The following is an 8,243-nucleotide window of genomic DNA, read 5'->3' on the forward strand; positions in this document are numbered from 1 at the left end:
CGCTCCGTTGCCGCCTCCCACACCACACCGTGCTGAACCGAGGCTGGTCCTTACTGGTTTTGATGTGGCTGGTGTGGCTTCTACTCTTTTGAACAGCCCGCGACACAAAAGGAGACTTCGCTCACCCTCCTTCCCGAAACCGGAAGTCAGGGGGAACAAAGTCTCCTCTTGCATCATGGGCTGTTAGAAGAAGTAGAAGCTGTGCCAGCTGCATCAAAACCAGTAAGGACCAGCCTCGGTTCAGAATGGCGTGGTGTGTGTGTGTGGGGGGGGGGGTGGCGGCGACGGAACACGGTGCTGCCTGTCAGCGTCGCGAAGGGAAGGAGGGTGGTGGTGGCGGCGGGGGGGGGGGCTTACAGCAGTGGGCTTGCGGCGGCGGGGAGGGAGGCATTTGCCATGGGCACCGGGAGAGGGGAGCCCAATTTTGTGCCCCCAACCACCCAGTGCCTTAGGCAACAGCCTAGTTTGCCTAGTGGGCAAGCCGGCCCTGTGCATACCTGTACTCAGAGCTGGCTGTCAGTCCTGCAAAGCCCATCGGGAATGAGGGCAATACACTCATCCTCTCTCCAAAGGGTTTAACAGCCATTTGTAAGACTTCCTAAGAACTTGGTTTTTTACAGCTGCTGGAAGTTTTTTACCAAAAAAACCATTTTTTTTTTTCCAGCTCAACTGGGAACAAAATTTTAGCACAGTAAAATGTGCTCTGATTCCAGGGGAAAAAATTGAGGAAACACCAAGAGCAGGGTGAAAGGTTCAATGTAAGATTATAATATTTTTTTAAAAAACTAGATCTGATTTGGGAGCATAAGCCTTCAAGAGTCATAGTTCCTTTTGCCAGACTCTCAAAAGCTTATACTCTAGAAAAAAATTTGGCCTCTAAGGTGCTGTGGGACGCAAATCTAATTTCTCTACTGTAGACCAAAACAGCTAACCAGTGAAACTCACTTACCCACAACTACCTTCTGAAACCCATTGGAGAGCCAGTTTGGTGTAGTGGTTAAGTGCACGGACTCTAATCTGGGAGGACTGGGTTTGATTCCCCATTCCTCCCTGTGCACCTATTGGAGTGTTCTTGGTTCACTCACAGTCCTTGAAAGAGCTGCTCTCTCAAAAGCAGTTCTCAGAGCTCTCTCGACCCCACCTGCCTCCCAGGGTGGGAATGGGAAGGGAAGGCGATAGTAAATTGTGCTGAATAAAGGCAGGGTATAAATCCAATCTCCCTCTCCCTCCTCCTCCTCCATATCTCTGCAACTGGGGTTGGTTGCAACTGTTTCCTTTCAATCCATCATGAAAGACACAATACTTAACAGGAATATATTACTATGTACCCGAATCTGTAGTTCAGAACCTTCTGAAAAAAAAGATAGGAATGGTCACTTTGACATGGCGAAAATCCCTTTTGAATCCTGCCTTAGAATTCCAAGTTCTTAAAGGGCAGACATGTGGTAGAAGGACATAATGCTGGCATTCCATCAGGATTCTTAAGCTCCACATGCAAAGAACACAGAAGTAAAGTGCTGGGATGTATTTAGAATTCATTAGTCCCCTCTACTTCAGTAGTTCGTCCTCCCTCCCCCATCTTTTCAGGACTTCGTAAGTCAAGTTATACTCCAAAGAACGAAGACTTTACAATGGAAGAGTGAAATATTCTTTTCTGTAGCAGCGTCTATGGGACCATTTGGCAGATATTCAAAAGCCTCAGCAAAGACTCATAAAGCACCACAAGATGAATAGGCAGAGGGGTGGGGGAGAGCATTGAAATGGAACAACACAGGTTGGGGAGGGGCACTTACAACAGTGAAACGATGGAAGATTTTCATCACAGGCCAGTGACAGCTTGGAGAGATTGAATCAGCTCTGCAGCATAAGTCTGTCTGTAGCAGTAGAAAAGACCGCAGTAGCACCTTTTTTAAAAGGTAAAGGTAGTCCCCTGCGCAAGCACCAGTCGTTTCCGACTCTGGGGTGACGTCGCATCACGACGTATTCACGGCAGACTTTTTACGGGGTGGTTCCCATTGCCTTCCCCGGTCCTCTACACTTTACTCCCAGCAAGCTGGGTACTCAATTGACCGACCTTGGAAGGATGGAAGGCTGAGTCAACCTTGAGCCTGCTACCTGAACCCAGCTTCTGCCGGGATCGAACTCAGAAAGCAGAGCTTGGACTGCAGTACTGCAGCTTTACCACTGTATGCCATGGGGCTCCTTAAAGGCTAACAACATTTGGTAGTATCTGAGAAGGTATCTGAAGGTATTTGGTAGTATCTGAGGAAGGCATATGTAGAAGTGAGAAGTGACTCACAAAATCTCATACCCTACCACAGATTGTGTTAGTCTTCAAGGTGTAACTGGACTCTTGCTCTTCCCTACTGCAACATAATTTATGCAATCAAAGCACACAATGGGTGCCACTGTTAGGGTGCATTCACACTACACGAAATAATTAATTTTTATTTATTTTTATTTTTGCTGATTTCTAGTCTGCCCTTTTCCAGCAAAAATCCAGTTGCAAAAGGCATTATTTAGTGTGGTGTGAATGCACCCTTAGTGTCTGGGGCTTGCTTCCTGACTTGGATTTGTCCTGATAAGAGGGACCAGGAACTCATTTGCATATTCGACCACACACTCTGACATCATCATTGTTTCACCCAGGCCTTTCTTGTAGGAAAAGCCCAGCAGGAAATCATTAGCTTAACTCATTAGCATCTACTGCCCCCTCCCAGCCAAAAGCAAACCAATGCAAGAAAGGAGAGCCCCAGGCGAGCGAGGCCTGCTTGGGCTGGCTAGAGATCCAGCCGACCCAAGCAGACCTCGCTCGCCTGGGGCTCTCCTGGGCCATCTCCCCCCTGAGTCAAAAGGCCAGCAAGAAAACCGCCACCCAAAATCACATAAGAAGTGGAGAAAGAGTGGTGTGGGTTTCTCCAGGGGTTAATGAGGGCTGCTGGGGGTGTGGCAAAGCCCCTGGTGGCTGGCTGGCTGGCTGCTCTCCTAATCCAGGGATTGTTATGCAGCTGCACCTACTATTCAATGGACAAGGTAGGTGGGGAGGAAGAGGGGGAGCCGTCAGAAAGGTTCAGGAGCTGTGCTCCTGTGAGCTCCTGCTGAATCCAAGGCCTGCATCTATGCATCCTTGTGCATGGAAAGCAGATTCTTTTCCACTGAGTCATGTGGCCTCCTGAGTGCTTTACAATAAGTGGGTGCCAGCAAAAGATGTTCCCATTAATTGCTTCCTCCAGCATCCAAATCCTGACCTGCAGGTGCCAGGGTAGAATCATAGAGTTGGAAGGGACCTCCAGGGTCATCCCTGCACAATGCAGGAAACTCACAAATCCCTCCCTCTAAATTCATAGGATCTTTATTGCTGTCAGATGGCCATCCAGCCTCTGTTTAACAACCTTTAAGGAAGGAGAGCCCACCACCTTCCGAGGAAGCCTCTTCCACTGAGGAATCACTCTAATAGTCAGGAAATTCTTCCTAATGTTGAGCTGGAAACTCTTTTGATTTAATTTCAACCCATTGGTTCTGGTCCAGTTTGGCATAGTGGTTAAGTGTGTGGACTGTTACCTGGAGAACCGGGTTTGATTCCCCCCTCCTCCACTTGCACCTGCTGGAATGCCCTTGGGTCAGCCATAGCTCTGACAGAGGTTGTCCTTGGAAGGGCAGCTGCTGTGAGAGCCCTCTCAGCCCCACCCACCTCACAGGGTGTCTGTTGTGGGGGGAGAAGATATAGGAGATTGTAAGCCACCTGGATTCAGAGAGAAGGGCGGGGTATAAATCTGCAATTCTTCTTCTTCTTCCTACCTTCTGGAGCCACAGAAAACAATTCCACCCCGTCCTCTATATGACAGCCCTTCAAGTCCTTGAAGATGGTGATCCTATCACCTCTCAGCCATGTCCTCTCCAGGCTAAACATGCCCAGCTGCTTCAACCTTTCCTCTGGGTAGTTTCACTTTGTCAGATCTCAGAGTTGACCCTGATTCAAGTGAGACAACCAGGCCCTTTTTTTTTTTAGCAGGAATGCACAGGAATGCAGTTCTGGCTGGCTCAGCATCAGGGGGTGTGGCTTAATATGCAAATGAGTTCCTGCTGGGCTTTTTCAGCAAAAAAAAAAGCCCTGGAGACCACCAAGGATGTGAAGTAGGGCTACCAATCCCCAGGTGGAAGCCAGAGGATCCCCTGGTTTGGAGCCCCCCCCCCGCTTCAAGGTCATCAGAAAGCGGGGGGTGGGGGAGGGAAATGCCTGCTGCACACTCCATTATTTGCTATGAAGACCGATTCCCGTAGGGAATAATGGAAAATAGATCTGCTGTTATCTGGGGCTCTGGGGGGCTGTTTTTTGAGTTAGAGGCACCAAATGTGCAGCAAAGCATCCTGTTCCTCTCCTCAAATTACCCTCCAAGTTTCAAAAGGATTGGAACAGGGGGTCCAATTCTATAAGCCCCCAAAGAAGCTGCCCCTATCTTTCATTATTTCTAATGGAGGGAAAGCATTTAAAAAGGTGTGCGGTCCCTTGCAATGTGATGGCCAGAGCTCCCTTTGGAGTTCAATGATGCTTGTCACAACCTTGCTTCTGGCTCCACCCCAATGTCTCCTGGCTCCGCCCCCAAAGTCTCCTGACTCCGCCCCCAAAGTCCACAGATATTTCTTGTATTGGACTTGGCAGCCCTAATGTCAAGGGTAGCTTTACAGAGACAAGATAAAAGAGGGACAAGGTGCAAGTTTGAGCAGTTTTATTAAATCTTATAGATCCCCAAACGTTATGCTTTTTCAGGGGATCCAATACAAAGTAAAATGCACCCTCATAAATTCAATCGAAATATGCGTACAGGCTTATACTTAACATTAAATTTAATTAAAATAACTTGTGAAATGACTAAAAACACTGTCTGAGCCTGGTATAGGGTGGTCCTAGATATTCTCTACTGTGATACGAAAATTACATGGTTTATAACCAAAAATGTCCCACCCTGAGCAACTGGATAAGTTGGGTAGCGCTCAATGCATTTTATAGCCAGGTGTGATTAAATAGATCCAGGGACCCTCAATGGACTGCAGATCTCAAAAATATTAAGTTACAGGGCTTTTTTGTAGCAGGAACTCCTTTGCATATTAGGCCACCCACCCTTGATGTAGCCAATCCTCCTGGAGCTTACAGTAGGCCCTGTATTAAGAGCCCTGTCAGCTCTTGGAGGATTGGCTACATCAGGTGGGTGTAGCCTAATATGCAAAAGAGTTTCTGCTACAGAAAAGCCCTGCTCAGTCACCATGATCAGTTAAACAGGGGGGATCTAGAAGATCTAATAAAACTGCTCACGCCTCGTTCCTTATTTTCTCTCATCTACAGGCATAGCTTTATCGTTTTTTCTGCAGAGACGGGCAATGGCAAGCCACTTCAGTTCATGTGTAGTCTTGCAAACGCTCTGCAGGTGTTGTTATAGAGAACTCGATTCAGTACGGCAAGTCCTCTCCTACTGCCCGTTCTTCACTCAGACGCGGATACGTTTGATCAGTCCTCTCTTCCGACTTTTTAAGGTCGAGCCTAATAGAGGTACTGAACTCTTGCTAGCAGGTAAATGCTTTGAAACCAGTGAGCAAGTGGCAGAGTTCTTGGCATGCGTCTTGAGGGAGATAGAAAAAGAGGACAAGAAAGAGGGGAAGGGATAAGAAGGAAGGGGAAGCATGAATGAGAGAACGCAGGTCCATAAATCATTTAATTATGCTCCCCAGATTGTTACGTTTTTATTGCATTTATAATATGGTGGGTTCCACGTATAGAAGTGACAAGGTTGCTGTGATCGTAGCTCGTTTTATTAAGTGCAGCATAGTAATGGCTGAACTACAGACTGGCTAAATGGGCCAACTGTATACAGTCCTGGGTTCCCGCGCTAGGACGCCATTGGGTCGTTTGAACCAGCAGGGGGGCTTCTGATTGGACCAGGGCAGCTGGAATTTGGATCCTACTGCCCATGGTTCTAGAGTCCTCAGACTCAGTCCTTAGGGCTCCAATGAGCTAGGCAGGAACACGGGGAAAGAACATCCACATTAATCCACACGCACAACAGTATTGTTTTAATTTTTTGCATTATCTGAGACTGTTGTGTTGTTGTTGTTGTTGTTGTTTAATTATTCCTTTTATTCTTCTTCTTATGTGGTGCCACAAAAAGTTGAATTCATAGAGTGGTAACAGACAGGCGTTTTAAGCCACCCCGGGGACAGGAGGCAGGCAAATCAAAAATGCGCCCACACACGCGCGCCTGCCTGCTGTCCCCGTCCCGACCACAGCCTTCCCGGGGCCAGATCAAAGCCGTCTCAGAAAAGCACTGCTTTAAAGCGGTGCCTAATTTCCAAGGTGGCTTTGAGGTGCTTCCCCAGCTGTCTGGAAGGCTGGGGAGTGCCTGGGGAGCACCCGAGAGGTGCATGAGCATTCTGGAAGCCCCTCCAAGGTGCATACAGCCCGTCCCTGTGTCAGAGGCAGTCTGTGTGCTGTCTGGAGACTTCTAGTCTTCTCCTTTTCTGTCCAGCTCTCTTTGGGGCAGCTTGATGCCACCCTGAATCAGCCATCTGCAATCACCCATGTTTCTTTTACAATGTCATACCATATTGCACTGTTTTCCTTGAGAGCCAGTTTGGTGTAGTGGTTGAGTGTGCGGACTCTTATCTGGGAGAACCGGGTTTGATTCCCCACTCCTCCACTTGCTGCTGCTGGAATGGCCTTGGGTCAGCCATAGCTCTTGTAGGAGTTGTCCTTGAAAGGGCAGCTGCTATGAGAGCCCTCTCAGCCTCACCCACCTCACAGGGTGTCTGTTGTGGGGGGAGAAGATATAGGAGATTGTAAGCCGCTCTGAGTCTCTGATTCAGTGAGAAGGGCGGGGTATAAATCTGCAATCTTCTTCAGTCTTCTTCTTGTTATGCCATTAAAGGTTACTGGAACTGGAACTAGTCTTGAAAACCCTACAGGTCGTCGTAAGTCAGTTGAGACTCTACAGTACTTTCCACCACCAGTATCCACAACTCGCTCTGTTTGCAGAAGTGCCTTCTTATGCAAAGATGCATCTAATCCACAGGAAGCAATCAGGAGCGGCTCGGTAGACTTGAAACAACAGATTCCAGCTGTCTGTTTAAGGTAACTTGAAGGGGGGAAAAAATTACCTAGCAATCTGATTCTGCTTGCAAATCTGTGAGAAATCCACCTTCTCTTGTCAAGCTCTGCTGCCAGTAAGTCGTGCTGGAGGAATTCTCATTCATTTCAATGAACTCTTTCGCAGAAGTGTATTTCATTGTCTTCCTGTAGTGTCAGTGCAATGTCTTGTTAATCTTTTTTTTTTTTTCTTCTTCTTCTCCTCTTTGTGTTATATCAGAAACACAACGTGGGCAACTTACATCAAGGGCCTGCATTATTAAGCCCTGGATACCTGCGACGTGCAAAGTCCAAACATTTAAGAACATATGAAGGTGCCTTATACTGAATCAGGCCCTCTTTGGTCCATCAAAGTCAGTATTGTCTACTCAGACTGGCAGTGGCTCTTTCTCCAGGGTCTCAAGCTGAGGTTTTTCACACCTACTTGCCTGGACTCTTTTCAGTTGGAGATGCCAGGGATTGAACCTGGGACCTTCTGCTTATGAAGCAGATGCTCTACCACTGAGCCACCATCCCTCCCCTGAACTTATAGCTGCCTTATACTGAATCAGACCCTCAGTCCATCTAAATCAATATTGTCTACTCAGACTGGCAGCGGCTCTCCAGGATCTCAAGCTGAGGTTTTTCACACCTACTTGCCTGGACCCTTTTTTGGAGATGCCGGGGATTGAACCTGGGACCTTCTGCTTACCAAACAGATGGTCTACTCAGACTGGCAGTGGCTCTTTCTCCAGGGTCTCAAGCTGAGGTTTTTCACACCTACTTGCCTGGACCCTTTTCAGTTGGCGATGCCAGGGATTGAACCTGGGACCTTCTGCTTATGAAGCAGATGCTCTACCACTGAGCCACCATCCCTCCCCTGAACATATGAAGCTGCCTTATACTGAATCAGCCCCTCAGTCCTTCAAAGTCAGTATTGTCTACTCAGACTGGCAGCGGCTCTCCAGGGTCTCAAGTTGAGGTTTTTCACGCCTACTTGCCTGGACCCTTCTGAGTTGGAGATGCCGGGGACTGAACCTGGGACCTTCTGCTTACCAAGCAGATGCTCTACATGGCATCCGAAGTTACATCCACCACAGAGGGAGACGTAAGACCAAGATGTTCCACC

The 8,243-nt window shown here is 48.0% G+C and overlaps 2 non-coding genes across 2 annotated transcripts; both read right to left on the reverse strand.

The window, feature by feature from the left end:
* Positions 1-7,579: 7,579 nt before the first annotated feature.
* Positions 7,580-7,654, reverse strand: TRNAM-CAU (transfer RNA methionine (anticodon CAU)). The gene has a single exon. It is a non-coding gene; the product is annotated as a tRNA-Met (tRNA).
* Positions 7,655-7,918: 264 nt separating this feature from the next.
* Positions 7,919-7,985, reverse strand: TRNAM-CAU (transfer RNA methionine (anticodon CAU)). Its single transcript has one exon. It is a non-coding gene; the product is annotated as a tRNA-Met (tRNA).
* Between the last annotated feature and the right edge of the window lie 258 nt (positions 7,986-8,243).

The sequence above is a fragment of the Heteronotia binoei genome, chromosome 14 (assembly GCF_032191835.1).
Source record: "Heteronotia binoei isolate CCM8104 ecotype False Entrance Well chromosome 14, APGP_CSIRO_Hbin_v1, whole genome shotgun sequence".
Lineage (NCBI taxonomy): Eukaryota > Metazoa > Chordata > Lepidosauria > Squamata > Gekkonidae > Heteronotia > Heteronotia binoei.